Source organism: Falco naumanni, chromosome 1 (assembly GCF_017639655.2).
Source record: "Falco naumanni isolate bFalNau1 chromosome 1, bFalNau1.pat, whole genome shotgun sequence".
NCBI lineage: Eukaryota > Metazoa > Chordata > Aves > Falconiformes > Falconidae > Falco > Falco naumanni.
Genome location: NC_054054.1, coordinates 125,766,822 through 125,782,808, shown reverse-complemented (window position 1 = coordinate 125,782,808; position 15,987 = coordinate 125,766,822). Strand labels below are relative to the sequence as shown.

The 15,987-nt window shown below is 51.6% G+C and overlaps 1 protein-coding gene and 1 long non-coding RNA gene across 4 annotated transcripts in view; both read left to right on the top strand.

The window, feature by feature from the left end:
* Positions 1 to 15,987, top strand: part of SLC39A11 (solute carrier family 39 member 11) — a 99,097-nt gene that overhangs the window by 11,902 nt on the left and 71,208 nt on the right. The window lies entirely within an intron of this gene.
* LOC121082537 lies at positions 9,349 to 10,519 on the top strand. Its single transcript, XR_005826058.1, has 3 exons — positions 9,349 to 9,439; positions 9,734 to 9,973; positions 10,136 to 10,519. It is a non-coding gene; the product is annotated as an uncharacterized LOC121082537 (long non-coding RNA).

Genomic DNA, 15,987 nt, shown 5'->3' with positions numbered 1-15,987 from the left:
TGCTGCTGCCTGTGGGGTTTGCTTCCAGAAAAAGGGGGTGTCCCTTAGCTGGGGTGCCTCCTCCAGCCGGATAGTAGGCAGCACCCACCTTGTTAGAGCTTGTGCAGATGCAAAGTGCTGCTTGTCCTTCCCCTGGATAACTTGGGCAGGGTCAGGAGAGCTGGCATTTGGGGGCTGCCGTGCTCCCTGCCCAGAGGCAGTGGTGGTGGCTCCTGGGGCTGTTCAGGGACCCTGCAATGAGCAGGAGATGTGACTTCTGGGATGCTTTAGGAAAAGGACAGGCTGCCCAGAGACTTGGCGAAGTTACGAGGGATGTTGTGGAAGGAGTGTGAGTAGAGGTTAAAGCTGAATGTGTTGAAATGAAAATTTGGCCAGTGCCTGGTCAGTCTTGAGCCATCCTTGGGGCTGTGCTGGCTGGGGAATTCAGCTCGAGATGCATCTCCTTTCAGCTGGAGGCCAGAGTTCTCTCTCAGGAGCCAGTGCTGCTCAGGCAAGGGTTAAGCCATCGCCCTTTACTTCCAACAACTCTTGCTTCTTCTAAAGTCAGTTAAAATCTCAGGGTTGTTTTTGTACACCCCCTCCCCACCCCACTTCCCCTTGGGTGGGGAAGGGATGCTGGAGGGACCATGGGGCACGCTGTCCCTGGGAGGGCAGGACAAGGGATCAGGTTTTAGCAGGTTGCTCTTTGCAGAGTTCTCTCTCTGCCTGGCACTCCTCTGTAATTAGTGTGCTGGATAGCAACAGGTAGTAAAAGCTTTTAATGACTCCTTATCATCCCAGCCCCACTCCTCGAGGAGGGAGCAAGGCTTCACTCCTGCTGCAGCCTCATTGGGAGCTGGGTGGCTGCAGTGGTACCCGAGTGTTTGCTCAAACGGGTGGGAGAGTTAAAACTTCCAAGACAAACTGGTTAATGATGCTGAACAGCTGTAGTCATTAAATTCCTTACAAAAGACAGATCTAATCTATTACATCTTTATCTTTTGCCATTTCCCTCTGTGAAGCCTTTAACATGTTTGTTCATTCTTTAGCTGAGTTTATGGAAGAGGAGATAAATGCTGGCCTGTGAGCGCTTGGCTGGGCTGGTGGAGGACAACAAACCGCAACAGGGCATTGGGGTGTGCTTGGAGAGCGAGACCCTTGCAGAGAGGCCTCAGGAGCCCTAAAAAAAGGGGCTCTCCCTCATTTTGATTACCACCTCCTCAAATGTGGTGTTCAGCCAAAGTGTGTCTTTACCAGCTGCACTGGTTCGGTGGCTGGGGAGGTGGTGGCAGAGCTGCTTCTGCAGCAGGATGTTGCTGTAGTTTCTGGAATATTTTAAACTGCTGACAAATGGGCTGTCTGTCTCCTCCTTCCCGGGCCCCAGTGATGCCGCAGCAGGTTTCTCTCCTTCCTTTGCTCTAGTTTAACCTTATGGCTACTTTTTATATAAGAACTTGGCCTTCAACTGGTATTTAATGGGGTGGATGGGGAGAATTGGCAGGTGTTGGAGGGGTGTATGAGATGCTCCTGTCTACTAAAAGGGGTTGGGGTTGAGGGCATTTGCCAGGAGCTATTGAGGGAGACCTTACTTAAAAGTATCGCTCAGTGCAGTAAGTCTCTGATCACAGAGTAGCTATTTTGGGCCTACAGTAATGTATAGGAATGCTGGAATGAAGTATTATTATTCTCATCATTCAAATCTGTCTTGCAGCTCTGTTGGCTTGGCTGGGTTTTGTTCAGTGTGATGTTTTATTGGGTTTCTGTGATGTATTTCTTGCTCCGGCCTCCCTCTTCCCAGAGGAGCGCCACAAGAGTCCAGAGGATGCATCCAGCCCTGACTCCAGTTTTCAGACAGACCCTGGTTGCTTCGGCTCCTGAATTTTCACATGCACATGTGTTGCATTTGTCTTTGAGCCTCAAGATCTCTCCTGGCGGTGCTGCAGGCTGGTGGAGCTCCCGTGCCCACGCGGGTGGGCTTTGGGTGGGATGCTGGGGCTGGGTGCAGCGGAGCCACCGGTGTTGAAGCTGTGGCTCCCAGGAGCTCCCTGGCTCCTGCCTGTTCCAGGTCACTGCCCTTGACCGCTTCTCTGAGCAAGTGGGAATTCAGACACTGTGCTGGTGGCGTTGGGAACGTGGCACAGGCAGGGGAGAGGAGAAAGCAAGCTGGTCAAAGCGGAGGTAATAAACCCCTCGCAGGCTGCATGTCAGCTCGGCTGTACCTGCCTGCCCACGTGTGTGCGCGCTTCTATTAACCGTCTTGTTCTTTCCGCTTCCCGGCTGCGTGGCGTCCTCATGGCTCCCCCCTCATTACGCTAAATAGAATAATGAGGCTTAATCAGCTTCATCTCCTCTACCTCTAGGCTTCATTTTGCTCAAACATCTGTCCACATACAGAAAGCAGCTGTGGTGGGTGCAAGTCTGCAGTGAGAGCCAGGCTCGGTCCAGGGCCCAGATGGATGCCGTGGTGCGTGGGGTCGGGGCAGCCTCGGGGTCCCCCCCAGGAGAGCTGAGTGGTGGTCAACGGGGAGGGGAAGGCAGATGTTGCGAGAGAACCAGGAGTTAACACATGATCCAGGGAGAGAGCGGGTGGGCCACTACTCAGTTATAACTAGGAGCCTGCCAATACTTCTCGTGTAAAAGATGATTGGGGACGGGAGGATGGGGAGCCAGGGCTGTAATTCTGTCATGGAAATACCATCTCAATTGGATTAGTTGGGTCTTTTTTTTCTTGTCAGCTAGATACAGGGTTTGTTGGTTTTTTGGTTGGGTGGGTTTTTTTTTCTGAGAACAGAGCGAATCAATAAAGCCACGTGTGATGGGTATACCATTCCTTTGATTTAAAACAAATAGTAACCAAAGTGCCTTTTAAAAGCCTTTTGCCTGGGTTGACGTGTGATTGGTGTCAGCACTGGCCCCCTGTGCCACAAAAAGGATCAGCGTGGCCGAAACCCCTGCCTGGGGTCTGGGGCTTGCATTTCATACTGGTTTTGAAATATCTTGGGCTGTGGTTTGCAGCTGCGTGACAGTTTTCATGAGCAGGCTGAGGATCTTCATGTGGGATGGGTGAGAGCGGGGCGGGTGCATGTGTGGATGTTCATAGTAGGAGGCTGAATCCCATTAACCCTCTCAAAATGTAATTGTGTTGTGCTCCTGCCCTTCTCTAGTTTAGCAAATGAAGCTTGCAGGCTTTTTTGGATCATAGTCTGGGACTGGACATTTTACACAGTGACTTTTAGGCTATTTTTGGCAAGCACCCTGGGGAAGGATTTGAGAACTTGGTAAACAGATATCCGAGGGGTACTCTCCTGTTTAATAACGATGATGTCTTGTTTGGCTCAGAATGTGCCTTGAGGATGTGTATTTTTCTTGCTGAATCTGTGCAAGTCACTTACTGAGGGAAAGCTGGGAATAGTGCGTGGATGGTGGAGCTGCAGCAGGGGGAGGAGAGACCATTGTACCTGCTGCAGGCATCATTGCATGTTATTTAAATTAGTAATTTCTTTCTCGGGGCTAAACCACAGCTGGATTAGACCATGGGAAGCATTTTTTCTGGGGGGGACAACTCAAGGTAGCGATTCCTGGCACATAGCTGGTGTCCCAGGGTAACGAGGCAGGGCACTGGTTAGCAATGTGGGTGCAGTTCAGGGGTGTCAGTGATGCTCCCAGCTTGGCACTGGCAGCGTGTGTGCTTCCACCCAGCGAAGACAGAAAGCCTTTAATTCTCCTCTCCCTTCTGATTTGCATGGAGCTGGATTTGATGGGTTAATTATTTCATGAGGCAGTAAAAATGTGCTGGATCTTGTTGCTGGTGTTAATTTGTAATCGGAATAAAGGTTCATCTTATGCAATTTGCTAATTCCTTCGAGACATGCCCGTCACAAGTTTCCATTCTTAATGTGCTTTTTCCTGTTCATCTGTGGCTCCTAGAAAGTTAATTAGCTGCACATCCTCTTTGCCATAGTAGGTAGAGGCTTTTTTGATTCGAGCATTAACCAAGGGACATGCCTGTTTGTGGGGCATTTGTATTTTCTGGCTTATTAAATTTCTGAGTGTGGGACTGAAACACTGTCCAGAGCAGCCCAGGGACCCAGGCATGGTGGTGTGGGTGGCATCTCTCAGAGCTCAGTCCAGCAGCTGCACATCTCAGGCCACATAATTTTGGGAAAATGGTCGAATAAAGGGGGTCCAGTGAGGTGGTTTTGGCGGCCTGGAGCATGCAATGTGCCTCTACCCATTTTTACATGCAGAATGTGTTCAGTGTTCCCTGGTCTGTGCTCCCCGCAGCCCTGCTGCTCGCTCCCGCTGCCTGCAAAGCCTTCCCGCATCTCGGCATCCCTCCTGGGAGAGCTGAGCTGGTGTGGGGGTGCCTGGGTGCAGAGGGGGGGAACACGTGAATGCACGATGGCAAAGCCGTGTCTGTGCCGTGCTTGTGCTGCCCTGAGCCAGGGGTTTAGCCCCCCCAAAGCGGGGGCAGCGCAGCCCCCCCGGAGCCGGACGGCCCTGCTGCCATCGCTGTGCTCTCACACCCCTCTGCCACGGCGGCGTTGCACCAGGTCCAGCCTGAATCGGCGTTTCGCTTGTGCGAGGGACTGCAGGAGGTGAGCCTTTGCCTCGTGGCTGGGGACTCGGCGACACGGGCTTGTGTGAGCCACAGCTTGACTTGTGCAGTCCTGGCTTGCTCTGATTTCCTTTGCTTGGGGGTGGGGGTAAATAGCAGCCCTTCTGTTTGTTTTGTGGCATTCTGGCCCTTTTCCACTGGCTCTGGAAGGAAGGAAGGATCCGGCTGTGATGACAGAAGAAGGGAAACTTTGGGAGCTTCATCCTGGAACGCAGCAAAGCCTTCTGTTGGGAAGGTCCTTCCCTGTCAGCCCTAAATAAATAGGAGTACCTCCGCAGGAGTCTGATTACTTCATCAAATAAACCCTACCCCACCCTTCCCCAAGGCCAGCTACGGATCCGCGTGGGACTGATGCCTACGATCCGCTCCCCGTGTCCTGTCCCGGGCAGGTGACAAGGGCAGGATTCAAACATGATCCCTGGTGCAGACCACAAAGTCCACCCATGGGATCCTCTGATAGTCTCTTGTTAGAGTCCCACTTCTCGAGGCCGGCACCCAGAAACCCCTGAAGGTTACTTTAAAATCCGTTTGACTGTATGATCTGTGGGAAGCCTGCCTGCCTCCCCCCCTTCCCTGCCCACGAGCAGTGGTTTTAGTGATGGAAATCCAGTTGTTGCTAGATAGTGAAATTATTTGCAAAAAAAAAAAAAAAAGCACGAAGTTGTAATTATACTAATTTTTAGAAAAGTGTTTTGTTTTATTAATGGAGGTAAAGGGTTATTTACTTCCAGAGTGCAATTTGTCAGCTGCTCTTAATTATAGTTCTCTCTCTTGTTATGGATTAAGCATTTCAAAAAAACCCATTACATTTGGAGCCCCAAAGTTAGAGCTAAACAGTAGAGGTGCTTTGGATCCAAGTCAAGTTAAATTCGCCTCCCACCCTCATTAGGTTTATGGGGACAGTCACTAATTGCTGACAACAGCTGCAATCAGGAGCGGTCCAAGGCGTTGCAGCAGCGTGGCTGTGCAGGCTGCCAGTGGGGTTGCATGGGGAGCAAGGAGATTTAAAAAAAAAAAAAATAAAAAAAAATCCTGCTGTAAGAAAGCAAGGGCTGAGAAAACCTGGCTTAAATCCTTGTTCCGTGAGCTCCTGCACTGGATGCACGTTTCACCACTATTCCCTTCTCCATTATGTGCCCGCGATAAAGCACCGCTTTCCCCGCTGGTTGCCTCGAGTGGCTATTACTGACTGATAAGGCTGGTAATGGAACATGGGGCTTTTCTCTCCTCTGTGGCTCAGCCTTTGCTGATTGAATTTCAGCTACTGTTTGGGACCAGACTCAGAATTGTAAGAGAGGATAATTTTTTTCCAAAAGGAAGAGCACACTGGAATACTGGATCTCCCTCGTGCTGTCCAAAAGAGTCTGGCTGGCGTCATGTGGAGCGATGCATCGCTATTGTGGGGGTTCTGCTGGATCCTGGACGGCATCTGACCTTTTTGCTGATTGGATTTGAGCACGTGTGTGAAGTTTTAGTTCTGGAGTAAGCAGAAGGCAGGCAACGAGCTCCCAGGGGGAGAGCAGGGTGTGGGTGCTGACCCACTGCTCGCAGTTGAGTGGGGGTGGGAGGGGACTTGGGTGCTCGGAGTGCCCCAGCATTGCACTCGTGCTCCAATTGGGTGGGCTCTGTTGGTGGGAGCCTCCTGGGCTGTAAAAGCTGGTGCTTGAGAAACTTCAAGCTCCTTGCCTCGCTGCAGTGATGCTCTGTGCCCTGCCTGCATCCAGGCAGACTTGGGGAAGGAGTCAGGAGCCCTCTGCCTCCGCCTCCTGTGGCTGTGGTGCTGGTTCATAGCAAAGAGTCGGCTGCCCCGTGATCGCGTTGCCTGTAAGAGTTGTTCCTGTAGCATCCCTGGAAACGTTAAAACCCCCCATATTGGTGCAGTGCTCACAGATGTGGCTGGTGATGGACTTGGCAGTGCTGGGTTAAGGGTTGGACTTCAGGATCTTAAAGGTCTTTTCCAACCTAAGTGATTCTACGACCCATGCTCTTACTCTGAACACCTGAATGAGGCCCCGTTTCTCCGCAGGCACGCAGAGTGCTATGGATGGTTCCTCGGCTGTTCTTTGATCTTAAAATCTGCCTTTGAATTTGCTCATAGCATAACCCCAAATTAATGCCTCCACTGTGAAAAGTAAACCTGCTATTAAAATGACAGAGAAGCAGTGGGAGAGGTTGCAATCGGTTGGGTGCTGAATGTCAGGGAGAGGAAGGCTGCTTTCATGTAGATCAAGAAAATATACGTGCACAGATCTATAACTGCAGCACAATGCCAACTTGCTCTCAGGGTAAACTCTGACTCACCCAGACTGACACGACACCGCTGTCTGCTTTGCAGATGAGCTGTAAAAAGTCAGTTTTGTGCCTCTTGTGTGCTTGTGTCCCCAGGGGGGGCAGGTCCCTGTGCAAGGGGCTCTGCACGCGCCGGCTGACACGCTGCCTCCCGGCTCGCAGGTGCCATGGGTGGCTGTGGTGAGTGGGGTAAAACAGACGTTTGCTCTTCATCTGGTGGAACATCATGCCTTGTTAGACTGACGACCTGCCAGAGAGGAGCATGCCGCTGGGGAAGTGTGTGTGTGGGGGGTTTGTTTGTTCCTTTCTGCTCAGCCTGGCTGAGGCTCTGCTGGTGTTGGGACTCTGGGTGTCTCCGGTTTTGCACCCACTGGATGCTCTGGGTACGTGGCTGTGGCGTGGGGTGTGTCATCCTCTGGCTGTGCTGGTCCTGGTGGGGCGCATCAGGGTGTGAAAACCTTCGTGATGTGTGTTGCTGTCTTCCCCCATCGTGCTTGAATTGTCAACGAGGTGGTAAAGGTGATGTGACTTTAATCTGTTGTACACAGGCTCCGGAGCTAATGCAAACTGAAAAATTGACTGGATGAGTCTCCTCTTTGAGTTTCAGGCTATTTGCAGGCTTGGGAAGGCATCTTGCTGTTGGTTTACATCTTGTGCGTGTTTTTTAAGGCCTGTCAAGACTTTATAGGTGGGGTACATGCTACACATGTAAATAAATGCTATGAGGGCTGATTGCAAGCTTAATTTCTGAGCTTTAGGTGGTTTTGGCTGGAGTTCAGCACCCAAAAGAGTAACCCATGGAAGCCTGGGATGAGCCCTGCCCGTGGGGAGCCAGCTCATTCCCCAGCTCAGGATTCAGCGGTGCCCATGGGACAGTCCTGAGCTTCCAGAGGAAGGGAAGTTGGTTAGCTTCGCGGTGGTGGTAATCAGGAAATGCCTTGTCCCTTATTATTCCTCTCTTCTGTAATGAATTAACAAATTAATTGCACTAGCTGAAGAGAATGAAGGGCCTCTCCTGTGGATTTGTTGTGCTGTGCTTGAGGAAGGTGTTTGAGACTCCCTTGACTCTGCCGCAGCTCCTGCAGATGAGCAGAGGAGTTGGTGTCTCTCCTGGGCTTTGGTGCTATTTTGGTAATTATGGGATTTACAAGATGTGGAGAGGAGAAAGAGCAGAAACAGTGTCCTTGGGAATGAGCTGGCTGCAGGCTGGGGCTGGTACCCACGTGGCTGCGATGCTTGGGGGTGTGGGAAGGGGCTGTGCCCCAGCAGTGCCGCTTCTCCATCCATCTGCTGGGGACTCGTGCACCGCCCGCACCGCTAATTGCGGGCCTAAAGGAAGTTGTGTTTTCATGTAATGTAATTAGGCAGCAATGGCATGGTGCGGCTCTTCATTTCAGGGGTGATGGATCGCTGGCTGAGCCCTGCTACATCCCGCCAGCCCTCCGAGGAGCCCCCGCTGTTCCCCTCCCAGGGCTCCTGACATCCCACCCTGCAGCAGGAGCCACCCGCTTTGTTCTCCCTGCTTTCCCATTAATTCAATCTGTGCTGATAGCAAATCATTACTGAGGAGTATATTGTGTAAAAATGAGCTGTTAATTGAAGTTTTGTTTGCTTTTTCTCTTACCCTTGCAAAAAGCCTTGCATGATAAAAGGACTGTAAAAATATATGTTGCCATGCTACAAATACACAAGGTGGGAAGGGGGCAGGGAGAGAGGAAAGAGGCAAAGCTGGTCTCCATTAGACTTTAATAAGCATGTGGAGAAAAAGCTCTTGTTAATCCCATCTGAGGCTTAAAGGTTTATTGCTAACAATTAAAATCTCATATTGTAGTGCTGACTCGATGCCACAAACCTCTCTGCCGTGTCCTGCTGAGCAAGCTGCCGGCGTCCGGGTGGTTGGTGATGTGTTGAGTAGTCCTTAAGAAAATATCCCTTAGGATCTGGCTGCGGCTGTAACAGGCAAGTTTCCTCCCAGCAAACAACTGGAAGTGGTTATACATCCTCTGTGGCTGTAATAGGCAAGTTTCCTCCCAGCAAACAACTGGAAGTGGATATGCATCCTAACTGGTTTTGGTGGGCAGCACTTGGGTGTTCAAAAGCCCCACCTGGTGCAACCAGTCCTTTGAAAAATCAATTTACTGGTGGTGTTTCGAGGTTTCTCTGAGTTTCCTGGTGGGCAGGAGGTTGTTGACATGAAACCTGTCTGCTGCTGTTGCAGAGGTGGGGTTTGGTTGTTTAACAAGCTTGGGTTTTTGCTAGGTTGTGTGGCAAAAGCAGCGAAAACATTCCTGTGCTTTTGTTTTTGTAATGGCAAAGGTTACAAAAACGACCGCCTTTCTGCCATGTAAAACATCGCTCTTGCAAAACATCAGGTTTTGTAACAAACCTTCTGGGTTTCTCAAGGAGCCTGAGAATTGCATGTGTGTTCCTCCCCGGCAGCGCTCGCCTGGCCCTGCACTGTCCTTCCCAGACCGGCTGCCAGCAACATTCCTGCTGTGTTTTTCCTCCCTCCTGGAAGGGTCAAAGCCCTGGACGTGCCAATGAGAAAAATCTGTACGTTTGTTTTTAATATGAATGTTGCTTTGGCCAGAGAGATGGATTGGCTTGTGCCTGTCTCCCCTCGGAGCCCCTTGTGTGGCTCCTGTGGGGCCGGTGGCACGTGCCCGCTCCCTGGCAGCGATGCTGGCGTGGCCCAGCCATGCCATGTACCAGCTGGGGGCGGGTACCCTGCACCCTTGAATTGGAAGCGCTGTGGGATGCTTTCCTCTCATTCCTGTTGGAGGACAGACTTGGTGTATTTGAGGGTTTGGCATAGGTTTTGGTAAATTTACCTTTCTCCCTCCCTAGGGTCACCAGACCGGTGTTTCTGGGTGCGCTCGGTGCTGCCAGCGCGTGAGAGCCCCGCAGGTTTTGGCACTGCTAAAGGTCTCCCGTCGGCTGCTCTTGGATGAGGCAGCTCCCAGGGAAGCCTCCCCAGCCGGGGCTGCTCTAGGGTCACCCTGCATGACACCCTGGCTGCCCCCGCGCTACTGGTGACACAGAAGAGAGCTGATTTATTCCTCCTGCCCTGGCAGCCCGTCAGCAGAGGTTGGTGATTAAAGCTGCTGTTTGCAATTTTCAAGAATTATGAGTTATCAAAGTGGCTGATAATTAGCAGTGAATAAAATGTACTTGCAATAATATGACATTAGTTACAGATAAACTGATACCAGCCTTCCTTAATATTCACTTATGCTTCCCTGTTTGCAGTTATTAGGGGAAGGCTCTGGTGTCGTGTTGCTGCCAGCTGCACTGTCAGGATGAGAAAGGCCTCCCAGCTTGATGAGAGCTGCTCGCAAGGCACTACTGGAGCAGATCTGCTGTAAAAATGCTGGAATTTTTTTGTCTATGGATGTACCTTCCCTTCCCAATTCCCGCGGCAGCGCTGCCATAGCTACAAGCCTCCCGCCTGCTGCAGGCAGGGTGGGTGCTGGGCCAGGGGAGGATGTGGGGCTGGGGGAGCCAGATGGAAGATGTTCGGCGTGCGAAGTGGGGAGCCCTCGGGCCGCCCCTGCCGTGGTTCTGGAAAAATATTGGTGATCCCAGCGCAGGCAGCGGGACTGGTGTGGGGGGCATGCACTGCCGAGCTGCAGGGAGGGCTGCTGTGCTCGGCGGGTTGCAGGATCAGGCCCCTGGAGTCTGTTCCTCATTGGGAAATTGAGTTTCGTGAGGATGCTCTCGCATTAAGCGACTGCTGGATTGATCGTTGGGCTCTGAAGCTGAAACCGTGCCTCTGCTCAGGTCGCCCCGCTCCTGCCTGGTGCCGAGCTGGTGCCAGTGCATTTCCACGGGGATTCCAGTTGTCATTGAGGAACAATTCCCCTGCAGCCCCTCGCTGGCTGGGTACACAGCACTCGGCTCTGGAGCTTCTGCACTGCTGTTGTGATGGGACAAGGATGTGTTTAGGACCTGGCTGTTGGGATGAGGGCTTGGGGTGGATTCACAGACTCCCCAAGCTGCTGATGTCCACCAGCAGCACAAGCACTTGTGCGATGCTTCCCATGTGCTCATCTTTTCTATTTACTTTCTCCGGTGTGGTTCATCTTCTCCTGCCGCTGTATTTGGCAGCACTTTGAGGCTTCAGAGGGTGGTTCTGATTATGGCCTCTGGTTGCACATGCTGTGGTTTAGGTTTCATGAAACTTTAGTTAGTTGAACTCTAGAGGGAAAATGCAAGAAAGCTGTTTCTCGGCGTGATAGACAGCACTGACCCAGCTCTCGTTAACAAGCCCCAAAAGAACTGGTATTAAAGTGCCTTTCCATCTGTTGTGCCCATTGCTGCTGCTCCTTTATTAGCAATCACCAAATTAAAAATGCAAACTGAGATGTACCTGAAATACTTGGAGACCTTTAAACTTTCATATGAAAATAAATTTGGTTTTCTGTCTTCATTACGTGAGGTTTTATGGATGTTGGGGTTCCTCACTGTTGCTCTGCCAGCTGGAGCTGTAGAGGTGGTCCAGGTTGTGCTGGGTGTCCCCAGGTTTATTTTATGGGCGCACAGCCTGTCTGATCAAAGGGGTTTGGGTGCTGCTGGTGGGACCACTGTGACCCCAAGCAGTGGGGCTGTGCTGTGCTGGGGTGCAGGGCTGCCAGGCGCTGTGGGGACAGGAATAAGGGAGATCTGCTTCTGTCTCAGAGCTGCGTATTGGATGCTATTAATCATAAATATGACTGCACCCACTTCAGCGTTGAGAAGGGCCTTTTTTTATCATGTGGAGTATTTAAAGTTGGACTTGAATTGTTGATTTTAGTATTTCGAGTGGGGGGTTGCCAGTGATCCTGGCTTTGAGAGGGGCTGCAGTTCAAGTCCTCTTAAATGTGCACCTGCCAGCTCCTTCCCTTAACCCATCCCTTTGTGCCAGGTCAATATTGACCAAAACCATGGTGTGTTGTTTTGGTTTGGTTTTTGTTTTTTTTTTTTTTCCCCGTACGGGAGGTAGGGATGCTGTACTGGGGGAACATGGAGCTGGCTGACCATTTTTTGGTGGGATGCTTGGCATTGCAGCTTCTGGCAGTACAACTCACCACAGCCTTTAAACCTTCTCCCAGGCACGGCGTCACCACCCCAAGTGTTCGCGGTCCTCTAATGAGCTCTGGCTTCTCATCCCACAGAGCAACACGGGGCCTTTGGAAGGAGCTCCAGCCCGCTGCTTGCTCCGGCACAGCGCTGGGATGGGAAGCAGTGTGGCCAGGTGCTGTTTGCCTTTTTTTAAAAAAAAAGATATTATTAAAAAGAAAATGTAGTTTGAAACAAGGTGAGCTTTGGAGGCGTGTGGGTGCGATCAGGAGGACCTTCCTTCTGCCCCCTTGGTGGTGGGGCTGGGGCCGGGGGCCGCTGCCCGGGGAGCGGGGCTGCTCGGGGGGCTTCCCTGGGCATTGCTGGGGCTGTCCTCAAGCACCCCTGCAGGGACGCTGGGAGCAACGAGACCAGCTGAGAGTTCAAGAGATGAAACCGAAGGGTGCTGAGGGAGGGTGGGCCACGCGGGGTGGCTCCCGTCGCTTTGCACATTTGTCGGCTCTCCGGGGGCTACGAAGGAGCGCTGCCGGCATGGGGATTCGTAACCGGTGCTGTGCTGGCAGAGGTTCTCTTGGGAGCATCCAGCCCTTGATATGTTCCAAATAACAAAACACCAGCCTGTTTTACATGCAAATGGGCACTGTCTGATAACTAAGTGCTTTCTAAGGGAGCTCTCTTCCTATCCGATCTTATTTCATGTTTTTTACATAAATCTGTTTATCAGCCTCAGAAAAGCTGGGGACTCACTGCTTTGTGGCTGCATGGCCTTTGCCCCCCGAGGTGTCAGGCCACAGCATCTGAGACAGATGCAGATGTGCAGAAGCAGCGAAGCTGAGCAGTGGCTGATGCACTGAGCTCGCTGGGGGCATGGGGTGGCCACGGAGACAGGCTGTGTCCGTCCCCACAGCCAGGGTGGCTGCTGGCGTGGACTGGGACACGCAGCATCTCCCCTTCCTCCCTTGCTTCCCTCCCTTCTTTTCTTTCTCTTACTGCTTTCTGGTCTCTTACATGTTATCGCTGTCTCTCTTTTAATAAGTGTGAACAGGAGCCTCTGGGCACCATCAAAGCATGGCTTGTTATTGTCTCTTATTGTCTCTTCGTTTGTTCCCAGCTTGTCCAGGAATTATTTTAATTTTTTTTTTTTTATAAAGTAGTAAAACTTCTTCGATTTCTCTTTCCTGTTGAAGTGCTTTCGGCCATTAGTTGATGCATTATGGTCTGTTTCCTGTGGCTTTGCAAAGCCTGTTCTAGGCTGTTTGTTGGGTTAAAACCAGTAAGATATTGCACAGGAAAAGTTGTGTCACCGACCTTCCCAGACAAGCAGCACCGCCAAATTCGGTGCCAAGTGACCTACCCAAAGCCAGGCCATCAGCTTTTGTCATCACTGTTTCTTTATTAATTCTCCTTCGTTGTTGAGGTGGAGAAGAGCAGATTATTTCTCAAAGGTATCATTCACTCTTCATTTCTTTGTAAGATTGGTTTCAATTCAATGAGCAACTTGTGCAAGAGGCTGGCTGGGCAGCGGGGCGCAATCTGAAATCCTTGCTTCATCTACAAGTTTGGAGCTGCCACCTCCTCCTGCCTCACCTCTTCACCCTGCGGTACCGGGGTGGGGGCTGCACCGTGGCGGGCAGGAGAGGGGCACGTTTCCATACGGGTTAATTCAGGCTTGCTGCAGCTTTTGGGTGACAAAAGCAGGATCTGCCCGTTGAGGTGGGTGCTGTGTGGAGCGGGGTGCTTCTCTGCCCTCTGCCAAAGATCCCTTATTTTTTCTCGTCTGCTTTTACACGTGGGGCCACAACAGTCTAATGACTTTTCCGTCGTAGCTCCGTGAGCAGAGACGAGTGCGGTGGGGACTCCCGCGTCCCAGAACAGTTTTCCTCCAAGATCTTCCTGTCCAAATCTCTCATTGCATCTTGCTTTTTGAAATAATCAGCCCCCGTGGTTATTTCAGTTAACACTAATTACTAGCATGAACTAATTAATGCGGGTTGACTTTCCTCTTCTTTCTAATGCTTTTTTAACCCACTGACACATTCCAATTAAGCGACTCATGCAGGGACCGGTCTGAAATGACTCAGAGCAATCACAGTTGGAATAAATCGTGTGCGTTACTGAAGGTCACTAATATTTTTTCAAATCGCCAGCATTGTGTATTTGTGCCTGCCAACAGGGAAGTGACCTGACCTTACAGTAAGCATCTGAAATATCTTCCAGTCTGCCTCCGTTTCGGTGCAAGCAGATCTGTGGGTACCACGTTGAGGAGCCTTTAACGTGCTGAGAATGGTGGCACAGAAAATAACTATGGGAGGCTTCTCCTCGGGACTGGACCTTGAGGCGAGTGGTCTTGCCCTCCCAAGGACCTTGCTTGTTTGCATCAGTAGCTGTGCAGTGGTAACAGAGGGCTTAGCTGGATGTTACCCGCCTGCTCGTGCTCGTGCAGGTGATTCCTTTTCCCCTTGGCTGGGTTATTGTGACGTGCAGAGTTGTGTGGGCTCTGGCCATGCCCTGGGCTCACTTCCCTGCCTGCGCTGACGGGGCCAGGTAGAGGAGCAGCTGTCTCTGGGCTGGGGGGAAAGCCACAAACGCGGTGGTGGTGCTTCTGCAGTGGTTGTGGCTCATTTAACAAAATGCTGGTAGGAGCTATGTGGAAGGAGAGCCTCCTGCTCCGTGGAACCTGGCATTCCTCACATCCAAGGCAAAAGCAATGGCAAGCAGGAGGCAGCTGGCGGCTGCAGCAGGGCTGGAGAGCCCGCTGCAATGGTTGCCAACCCTTCCTGGGCACTTACAGTTGAGGCTTTTATTTCTGCAGCTTCCAGTTCCCATCCTTGATCTCCTCAGGTTGATGTGTTCTGGAAAGTGATGTTACCCTGTCCAAGGGCGAAAAGCCATTTAGCTTTAGCAGGACCAGACTCTGTATCTTCTGGATACAGGGAGACCACGCTGCAGAAGCGGCAGCAGCAGGGCGAGCCCGTGAGTTTCCGTTCTCGGACTCTTCCTGCCTTATCCGAGTTGGATCACAATGCTGAAGTTCCCTTCTTCCCTTGCGGTGTCTTGTCATCCAGATTTTGCTGGAAAATGCTTGTATTTCTACCTGCTCTTCCAGGTACCACTCGTGATTTAAGGTGCGGAGTTGCTGGTGCCTGCCGCGCGGGGGGTGGTGTGGGTCCCCTTTCTCCCAGCGGGATTTAAACCTGAGCACCTCATCGGTGCATCTTGTAATTGCTGGGTTAATGGAGGTGAAAGCACCCTGATTAAACTGCAATAGAAAGCAGAGAGCAAATATGTGATTAGTATTAATAGTACCGGTCAGACTATATTATGCAAATGGTGGGAGAAGAGATGATTTAGTTATTCATCTTTAACCTTTATTTTTGTTTAATGTGACCTTACCTACCCGGTGTCTCATTACCGTCTCTGGCTGTTCAGCGTATGCTCATTTATTCTGCCGCCATCAATCCAACAGCTATACCGGTGTTCCTGGCCGGGGACACGGGGTGCAGCCTGGATGTCCCTCCCTGTGGATACTCCTGGGGGCTGATTCCCAGCCCTGCGAGGAGATGGGGACTTGCGGTCCCGCTCACTGTGCTTTGGGTGCAGCTGGTTACACCAGGTCGTACAGCCGCCACCATGGCATACGTTCCCTTCTCTCAGCTGTGTGCTTATGCCTCTAACCCCGTGTTTCCTATTGGTTTTTGTAGCGCTCTCTGGGTGGGTTTGAGCAGCCTGGGGACGTCCAGAGACGTCCACCGACCTTCCTGCCGCGTGCCCAGCACCCACGGAGGAAAGGCAGAAATGGTGCCTGCTGGGGTTTTTTTGGCTGATGCAGATAAAGACTGGCACATCCTTGAGCTGTGGCTGGTTTCTGTGAGCTGTGTCCAGGTTGGCAGAAGTCACTCATGGGGGCGGCAGCTCTTGCTTGCTCGGCATCTGCTTGGATTCCCTGCAGACTTTATGCACAGTTGGATAGCATTGGGTTTGGCCGTGCCCCTCTGCTTTCTGGAGGTTACAAATAGTGTCGGATTGTGCTCCAAGCGAGTCTG